This window comes from Cucurbita moschata, unplaced genomic scaffold (genome assembly GCF_002738365.1).
Source record: "Cucurbita moschata cultivar Rifu unplaced genomic scaffold, Cmos_1.0 Cmo_Scf00065, whole genome shotgun sequence".
NCBI classification, from domain to species: domain Eukaryota; kingdom Viridiplantae; phylum Streptophyta; class Magnoliopsida; order Cucurbitales; family Cucurbitaceae; genus Cucurbita; species Cucurbita moschata.
In genome coordinates this window covers 51,362-61,547 of record NW_019268581.1, presented here as the reverse complement: position 1 = coordinate 61,547, position 10,186 = coordinate 51,362, and positions in this window count along the sequence as shown.

Below are 10,186 nucleotides of genomic sequence, written 5' to 3'. Positions count from 1 at the left end.
GATTATTGTTGAATTTCCAAAAAATACACCACAAATTTCATTTATAGATATAAATGGAACCATTGATATAAAACCCTGATTATATAATTGCATCTTCACTAACAAACCCACCTCAGAGTGATCATCTTCATCAAAGGCGGCAAATTGAGAAGCCTTCCAGGATTACTCAAAAGTGAACTTTTAAGACAAATGAAGTTATATTTGAGCAAGAAAAACCATGTTACATGTGTCTGGGATACCACAGAACCACCAATGCAAGCAATCACTACAACCCGAAATTTCTTTGACATTGTAGTTGGATCTATGAGACTCATCCCTCAGATGTGAAAGAGTAGTTATATCCAACATTCTTACTTGTGTGCCTCTTACAGTACTCTCAACAAATGGATCGCTTGATCTATTCTACTCTACTTTACTTCCTCTTGATAACGGTGTGGTATTGACACAACTCATATTGCTGATAATCATCACTTACATCCAAAACAAGAGTATAGCGGTCGACATCGTCAAGGACCCATTCACCATTTCCATTCCTACCGACGGAAAAGTTTTATTACATTCATTTCTTTCTCCTTTCTAACTTCTTCATTCTCACATTAAACTTTTTTTTTATTTAAAAAAAAAATTAAACGTGAAAAGGGAGAAAGAAGGAAGAAGAAAAAAGAAAACCCTTAATTTTGAAAGCTTATCAAATACTCTTTGACCGATGTAAAGAAAGCTTGAGAATACACGTCCCTCTTTGACACTTGTTGGATATATATCCGTACTTCACATGTCGTATCATAATCATTTCATATCGTAAAAACTTTTTGCATCACAAAACTCTAAATTTCCCGTCATCAATAATAGTGAAAATGAAGAAATATTGCTACCCAACATGTCATGAATTAGGAAAAATTGATATCCGTACTTCACATGTCGTATCATAATCATTTCATATCGTAAAAACTTTTTGCATCACAAAACTCTAAATTTCCCGTCATCAATAATAGTGAAAATGAAGAAATATTGCTACCCAACATGTCATGAATTAGGAAAAATTGAAAAGAAATAATATATTTAATAATAGATAGCCTTATTTTTGGAGATGTGGGGTATCGATCCTCGTACCTCTCGCATACAAAGCAAGCGCTCTACCATCTAAGCTACATCCCCATGATTTTTATATCATAAAACCACAAATGTCCCATCATCAATTATAGTGAAAATAAAAAAATATCAAAATATTAATAACAAATAGTTTGGTTTGGTGATGCCGGGCATCGATAATTGTGAAAATGAAAAAATATAATAACAAATTAAATACTTTCTTTTGGAGATGCGGGTTATCAATCCCCATACAACTCGCATGCAAAGCGAGTACTCTACAATCTAAGCTACATCTCTACAATTTTTACATCACAAAACCTAAACGTCTCGTCATGAATAATAGTGAAAATGAAAAAATATCACTACTCATTATGTCATAAATAAGGAAATATTGAATAGAAATAAAATAGTAATAACGAATAGTTTCTTTTGGAGATGCGAGGAATCAATCCTCATATCTCTCGCATGCTACATTCCCACGATTTTACATCAAAAAACTCTAAACTTCCCGTCATCAATGATATTGAAAATGAAAAACTATCCCCGCTCATTATGTCGTAAATAAAGAAAATTTTATATCATCAATGATATTGAAAATGAAAAACTATCCCCGCTCATTATGTCGTAAATAAAGAAAATTTTATAAGAACTAATATATTTAGTAATCGTCGTTTCATTTGTTGATGCATGGTATCGATCCCAATACTTCTTACATGGGATGCAAACGCTCTACCATCTAAGCTATATCCTCAAGATTCTTACGTCACAAAATCCTAAACATCTCGTCATCAATAATAGTGAAAATAAAAAAATAACACTATTCATTATATCATAAATAAGGAAAAATTGAATAGAAATAAAATAGTAATAACGAATAGTTTCTATTGGAGATATGGGGTATTGATCCGATCCCCGTACCTTTCGCATGCTAAGCAAGCAATCTACCATCTAAGCTACATTCCCACAATACTTATATCAAAAAACCCTACATGTCCCGTCATCAATTCTAGTGAAAATGAAAAAATATCTCCGCTAATTATGTCATAAATAAGGAAAGGTTGAACGAAGTAAAATATTAATAACAAATAGTTTCTTTTGGAGATGCGGATATCCTCTTACCTCTTGCATCATAAAACCCTAAATTTCACTGAATAAAATTAAGAGACGCATTGTATCGATCCCCATACTTCTCACATGCAAAGCGAGTGCTCTACCATCTAAGCTATATCCCCACAATTCTTATGTCACAAAGTCCTAAACATCTCGTCATCAATAATAGTGAAAATGAAAAACTATCCCAGCTCATTATGTCCTAAATAAGAAAAAATTGAAAATAAATAATATATTTAGTAATCGATTGAATTGGAGATGCAAGGTATTGATCCCCGTACTCTCCATATGGGAAATGAACGCTCTACCATTTGAACTACATCCCTACGATTCTTACATCAGAAAACCCTAAACATTCCTTCATCAATAATTGTGAAAATGAAAAAGTATCTCTGCATATTATGTCATAAATAAGGAAATATTGAATAGAAATAAAATATTAATAATAAATATTTTCCTTTGGAGATGCAAGGTATCGATCCTCGTACCTCTCGTATGCTAAGTCGTACCTCTCGCATGCTAAGCGAAGCTACATCCCCACAATTCTTGCATCACAAAACCCTAAATTTTCCATCATCAATAATTGTGAAAATGAAGAAATATCGCTACTCAACCTGTCATGAATAAGGAAAAATTGAAAAGAAATAATTTTCAATAATATATTTAATAATAGATAGTTTTATTTTGGAGATGCGTGGTATCTATCCTCGTAACTCTCGCATGCAAAGCAAGTGGTCTACCATTTGAGCTACATCCCCACGATTCTCATGTCACAAAATCCTAAATGTCTCGTCATCAATAATAGTGACATGAAAAACTATCCCTGCTCATTATGTCGTAAATAAGAAAAACTTGAAAAGAAATAATATATTTAGTGATCGATTCATTTGGAGATGCAAGGTATTAACCTCGTACTTTCCACATCAGAAGTGAGCGCTCTACTATCTGAACTACATCCCAACGATTCTTACATCAAAAAACCCTAAACCTCCCGTCATCAATAATTGTAAAAATGAAAAAATATCTACACTCATTATTTCATAAATAAGGAAAGATGGAATAATATATTTAGTGATAATGAAAAAATATCTCCGCTCATTATTTCATAAGTTTAGTGATCGATTCATTTGGAGATGCAAGGTATCGATCTCCGTACTTTCCACATCGGAAGCGAGCAGTCTACCATCTGAGCTACATCCTCACGATTCTTACATTAAAAAATCCTAAACCTCCCGTCATCAGTAATTGTGAAAATGAAAAATATCTCCGCTCATTATTTCATAAATAAGGAAAGATGTAATAGAAATAAAATATTAATAACATAGTTTACATATGTGTCACTTGTGTTATTTTAATGTATTTATTTACTTGGAAATGTCTTTCATACAACAATCTCTTGAAGGGGCATTTTGAGAATCGAACTTTCATACCACTAGACCAAATGCCCTTGTTATACCACTTGAAACGTATGTATGAAGCCGTATTGCAGGAAACACGTGAAGTCCTCGGATGTAGAATTTGTCTTGGAGAAAAAAGCCTTGGGATGGGATGTTAATAAAGACTATGAGTATTAAGAGCATGATGGTAAGTATAAAATGTCGAATATGAAGTTAGGTTGATTTTGAATATGAAGTCCTTAGATAAGAAAAGATTTAGACATAGGGGCATTTCAAGAATTGAACTCAAAACCTCTTGCACCTCAAATGAGAATCATACCACAAAACCAAATGCCTTTTCTTGAACACCCATTTTTAGCTTCTACTCAAATATATTTTTCTCTTGGTAGTTGGAGGGCTATAAAACGAAAAGTTGAATTGTTATAATATACCAGGGTTATCAAATAAACCAACAACCCAACAAAAGAAATAAACTAATCAATTTTGGTTGGATTGATTCGGTTCAGTTCAGTTCATCAATTTGTTTGATTTAATTTTTCTATTTTGCCTTGTATGGCAAGAAAATAAAGTTGTATTGAATGCACCTTCATTTATGACAAACTCATATGAAACATAATTGCATTAATAGTACTCAGAGTTGGAGTCTATAAGCATTTCATGAACTTCAGTGCAATTCATGCTTCATTAAAGATGAGATAAACTTTAGTTAGGTAAGGGGAACTTTAAATTACTTCATGTGGAGCTTCAATTACTATATGCTAGTTACAATCTTTAGGATTGACTAATTGGACACGAATTCATGGATTTACGGAAATTTCTGTGTAATTATCAACTACAATTTATGTTTTCAACTTTTTAGGACATAATTTAGGTAGTTGTTTTTATGAGTCGTAAACTTGTTTCTTTGCATAATATGGATTTAGTTGAACTATTATTATCGATAAGATGGAGAAAGAAATTGTATTTGAATTGACTAATAGACCTAGGTTCATCGTTGTTGTCTTTTAACTTGTGATTTTGCAAAAAGCTTAACTAATATGAACTGTCATGTCACAAGAACTTTAAGGTAAATCAAGAATATACCCTACATCATTCAAGATGGCAATAAAATGGAGTTAAATTGAAAGCACTTTAGTTTCATGTTTGGCGTGTTCAAGATAAAACATAATTGTTTTAATGATATTGAGCCTGGAGTCTATAAGAATTTAATGATCTTAAGAGAAATTCCTATTTTATTAGAGGATACCAACTGTATTTAAGATACTCGGAGTTCAAGAATCTGGATTTGAATTTGGTTAAGGAACAATAAGAATTGAAAGTTTTGAATTCTAGACCAAATTTGTACCTAATTATTTCTTTTTATGACTAATTATAAATTAAGAGAAAAATATTTTTGTAAAGATAGATTTATCTCTAAAGCTTTTGTGACGAAACCATGTTTAGACTAGCAGTTTAAAGTCAGGAGATGAGGTCACAGGTGTGATTATTTTGGATGGGTTCGTAATAAAACTTACGGTTGAGATGAGGGAGCCTTCAATTTTTTTTTGTTTGGATAAATTTGAACAACACCGTCTTATAATTTAATTTAATTTTATATTTAATGTTGTGTTGTTTTCTCAATCTCATTTTAATTTTACAACATTTTCTTATTTTATATTAATTTACTTTTATTTTTATTTGTTGTCACTCTCAATTTTAGTTTCTATTTGAGTTTTGAACACTTGAAATTTAGGTTGTGACAGATTGATATCAGAGCAGCAAGATTTTAAATTATATAGATTTTTTCTTAGGATAAAGAGTCGTATATCTCTATGACTCAGCTCGATGACACGTCTCTCCGCGACCAAGTAAGCAGTCTAACCCTATTTTGTAGTATATGATATGTTGTAAAACTTGTATGAATTTATTGTTTGTTTTGATTTTCGTGGTAGTTATAAAATGTCCTTGGACGTTAAAGAGTGGACGTTAACTATATAAGACAATACTGGATCAACGTTATAGTGTCTAGATATGGTGAGGAGGAAAAGAGTGGTCATGAGATATCTATCTAGCCTTAGGAAAATAGAGAGTTGTCGTTACAAAGTGCAAGACTTCTAATCCATGAAATTTTGGTACTAGAAATGAAGAAACTGGAGATGGTCCCCAAACGTCTGTATGGACCATTTCCAATCGCACTTTCTTTGGTTCCCTGGCAGCGTCAACCAGATTAACCCTACGGCGTGACAATCTTTGAACTTCCACTATTCCGTGGTCATGATATCCAGCTTCACCCCCAAAATGGGTTCCTGAATATCTTTCTCATATAGATAACCTTCAATTTGTATCTTATAGAAACTGATATCGAATCCATCAAACTTTTCAATTCCAGTCTTTGAACTTTCCATCTTCACAGATCGTGGTGAATCTCTCCTCGCTCTGATACCAGTTATTAGAGTCACACAACAACGCACACACTTGATCTAAATGAACACAAAGAACATGATAGAGAAAATGTAAGAAGAAATATTGACTAATGGTTTTGTGATTAATGACTTCAGGTATGCAAAGAGAGGATATGGAGAATGAGAAATGTACATTTAGGAAGCACTGACTAATGGGTATACATATGATTTTAGTTTATTATATATAGCTTCATTAATATGTAACCGCCTACTATATATAATTATTTAGTATACATATGTCTATCAGATTTTTACTATAAATAGTCAGCCTTCATATCCAACATTCTAGAGCCCAAATAGTCAGGGATTGACATCCTGCTAGAACATAAAGTCATTTATATGCCCCTAGCAAAATGTCTAGTAGTAATAGAGTTTAACCCAACGATCATTCAGACAAACATCCATCAACCAAGAGGGGTGAAAATGATGACGATAGTACAGTTGAGAAAGAATCTTAGCCATGATGAATCTACACTTGCTGCCATTGTTGTATTTGAAAAGGGGGAGCTCAAGTGTGCCAACCTCAACAAAAACTTTATTGCCACTACATGAACACCACGACCCAAAACAAGAAGGTCAGATATTGGGTTTAACCCTACCAAGAGAGATAAATCACAAGATTAGTTTTATGTCGCCTACCACAAATAGATGTCACGCAGCTCAGCCTGAGCTAGTTGAATTCTACAAATAGCCAAATGGCATGTTCACAGTCGGGTTTATTTGACCTGCAAAGGCTCTTGTCAGTGATCACTCAAATGCTTGGCAAAGACACCAAGCCAACACCTCTACTGAAGAAGGGAGACAAAAACAAACCACTAAAGCAACACATGTTCACGCAAAAATACCATCCAGACGAATGAAGAGAAGGGTCGACCACGATAATTTCAAAGCAAATAGAGAGTTATGATAAGTTAAGGTTAGATCAACTTTGAGTTCAAAGCAACAAGAACCAAAGACTGGTGCGAAAATTCTATGGACTAGTCGAAGTTATCCACAAGATTAGGAAGACATCATATAGGATCCAATTGCTCCTATGGATACAGACTAACCCTGTTGTCCACGTCAGTAACTTGAAACGTTATTATTCCGACCAAGAAAACATCAAGTAAAAGCAGGTGGTATGACGTCATGCAAAGAAGAAATTGTTTCAAGCGAAGAAAGTAGGAAAGACACCAACAGAGAAGACTTGAAGAGTTAGCAAACCGAGTGATTTTCAACAGCTCCTAGTAGGTTGGAAAAGACTCCTCAATACTGAGATCAGCTAGAAGCGCGTCACGAGACCTAAAGTCAGCCTCATCCTACAACGTTGAGTTTATGAAGAGCCGGTTGATAGAGATATTGACAAATTGTGTAAGGGCAGATGTCGCGGTCATGATTGGCTGAGGCATGTTGCCTCTGGCTGCATGTTAGATGTCTCAGCTATTCTTGAAAATAATTTGTTGTTCATGGTGGCATGGTCATTCCAAACCCCTTTTACTTTCTTTCATCTTAGATAGGCCTTTACTATTATTGTTGTGCCAATACGGGGTGTATGATTAGTCCTCAAAATCATATCTACACCCATCAGGATTAAAATGTCCCAAAATGTACTATAGGAGAACGTGACCAGTTGTTGTTTCTTCACTTTTAGCTTATAACATTGCTTTATTTGAAATTGTTTTTAACGTATTTCCTCGCTCACGTTTTCTAAAATATTTCTTCTAAACGTAATTCGAGCATACATTGCTATTTTTCGTTCCGTCTAAATTTTGCATGGTTGACTTGTTCATTGGATTAGAACAAATGTAACATAATCATTGTCTCACTACTGCAAGAGTGCGATTGTGACACTTGTCTTTCGTTCAGTTATGGGCCACATCTTTTGACTAGTTACGTGAGTTTGGCCTGAAGCATACGTGTAGGTTGAAAAAGAAATGGTTGGATGTGGACTGCGAATAAGGGTTGGGCCACGGAAGGTTTTTTTTTTTTTTTTACCACATGAACTTTGGGCTAGTGAGTCTTAAATTTGGGTTCGTTTGAAAAATTTTTGTTCGTTTTTTAGTTCAAATGAACCCAAATTAAACCTACTAGTTTCTTCTTCCTTGCATGACTCACTTCTATTCTCTGTTCTGCCTCTTCTTGCTCTCTAAAACTTCTTTAAAGGCTATTGTTCACCGATTATTTGGGAGCATCTTCCTGAAAAGGATTGTGACCACAGATGACCTATGTAGAAAATTTGTACCCCCTTTCCTAAAACCTTTAGCGGACAACATACCCAAAATAGATGCGCTGACTAGACTGCGTTACACCTCGTCTCACCCCCCCTCCCCCGGAGCATATGGATCCACCCAATCGATGAACACTCAAATCAAACTCACCCATCCTTTTTGGCATAAGGACGCGAGAACCAATCTGAGTAATCTACAGTGGGGAGACCCCTTAAAGCAACAAGCGAGAATGGATAGGTTGATATTAGGGTTAAAGAAAAGGCGAGTATGAAAAGACGTATTGCGAAACCGTCCCTGTAAGCAGCTTCATTCTTTCTTGATCTATGAACTGGCTTTATGAAAAAATCAGTCTTTCGGCTGAAAGTGTGACTGTCGGGTATGGATAAGCAGGACCTCTTATTTCGGAGGAAACCGCAGATGTTGGCTAAGAAAGCTAAGCAGGCAAGTACAGGACGAACAAAATGCACATACAAATTCATTGACATGATCCCTCTCCCTCTCTCTTTGGCTAGTTGGCTAGTTGCACGATAAGCGGGAAAGCATACCAGGTAAGGAAAGAAAGGCTGCTCGATCTCCTATAAGCTCTTGGAGGAGCTAACATGAAATGAAAAATACATTCGATTACTGCAACTAATAGATAGCGCACTTTTTGGTAGAAACTGAATGATCCCTTGGCTCGGGCAAGAAAAGGAAAAGGTAGTCGTACTCCTACCTTTTCCGTCGAACGATAGGAAAGTTTGAGCTGAAAGATTGAAACACACCTGGTAAGAAAGGCGGGCTTAGCAGGTTTCTCCAAACGTATAAACAAAAAGAGGAAGCAACCGGTCCTAAAGAGGATACCGATACGCATACATTCTCGCATGGAAGAACCTAGCTGAACCAGATCAAGGGTCCTAACCTAGTCCGATTGACCTTCTTTGGCTGGGCCCCGCCCCTTGTAACAAGGTCAACCCGTACGTGCTTTTTCCTTTCGTTTAGCGAGATAGCTTACCAGCTCTTTTGGCTCATAGCAGCAGTATGAAAAGCAGAATCCTCATCCTGAGTCGAGTCCGCATTGTCATACGAATCGACATCGGCCAAACCAAGAGCTCCTATTTTTTCTTTAACGAAAGCGGATCTATCAATTTCGATAAAACCAACATCTTTTAAAGAAGGAGTTGCTCTGCCTTGATCACCATGGACATATGCAGCTCCCGCTTTACTTTGTCTACCGTGAAAAGGAAAGTTCCCTCACGATAGGCCCTCCCAGCTCACGAACGTCTTTCTATCAATCGAGAGAGGTATAGAATAGTACAACAAACCAACAAGACAAGAATGGACTCATAAGATGGGCGGTCAGGGAAGCGATTTCTTTTGGGTTATCCGCCAAGGAAATGATCAAGGAATTCTCTATACACGGCTAAGAGATGACCGTATTGTTGCACTTCCAAAGTAAAGTACCGTAGGCAAGTGAAGCTTTTGAACATGAAGAGCGTGTAGAACTCAGATCCACTTTCTCTTTGATTCGAAAACTTCAGATTTGATCTTCCTTTCGTCTCCGGGTGACTGAGAGAGAATTTAGGCCTAGCGTGCATTCGATTCGGTCAACAATAATGTACAAAGCGGATTGATTAAATGGGCTTGAAGTTCCATTATCGTTAGGTTCAAGATCTCTACTAGGTTTAGTGCACTTTGGTAGTTGCGAATGTTGCCGTAATCGATTGTCTTTCTCATTCGACATTCTCTCTTACCAAGCACTCATACTCGCCAGGGTTGAGGAGATAGTCCGTGAGCTAATTGGGTTTCGAGATTGGTATGCGTAAAAAGGGCTATTCAAATAACATGACTGATACTACAAAGAAAGGGTATCTAAGTCACACTAGTGGAATAGCTTTTTCATAATAATTATCTCGATATATGATACTTTTTCAGTGTGTGCGATTCGCCTGCCTTCCTGACCACG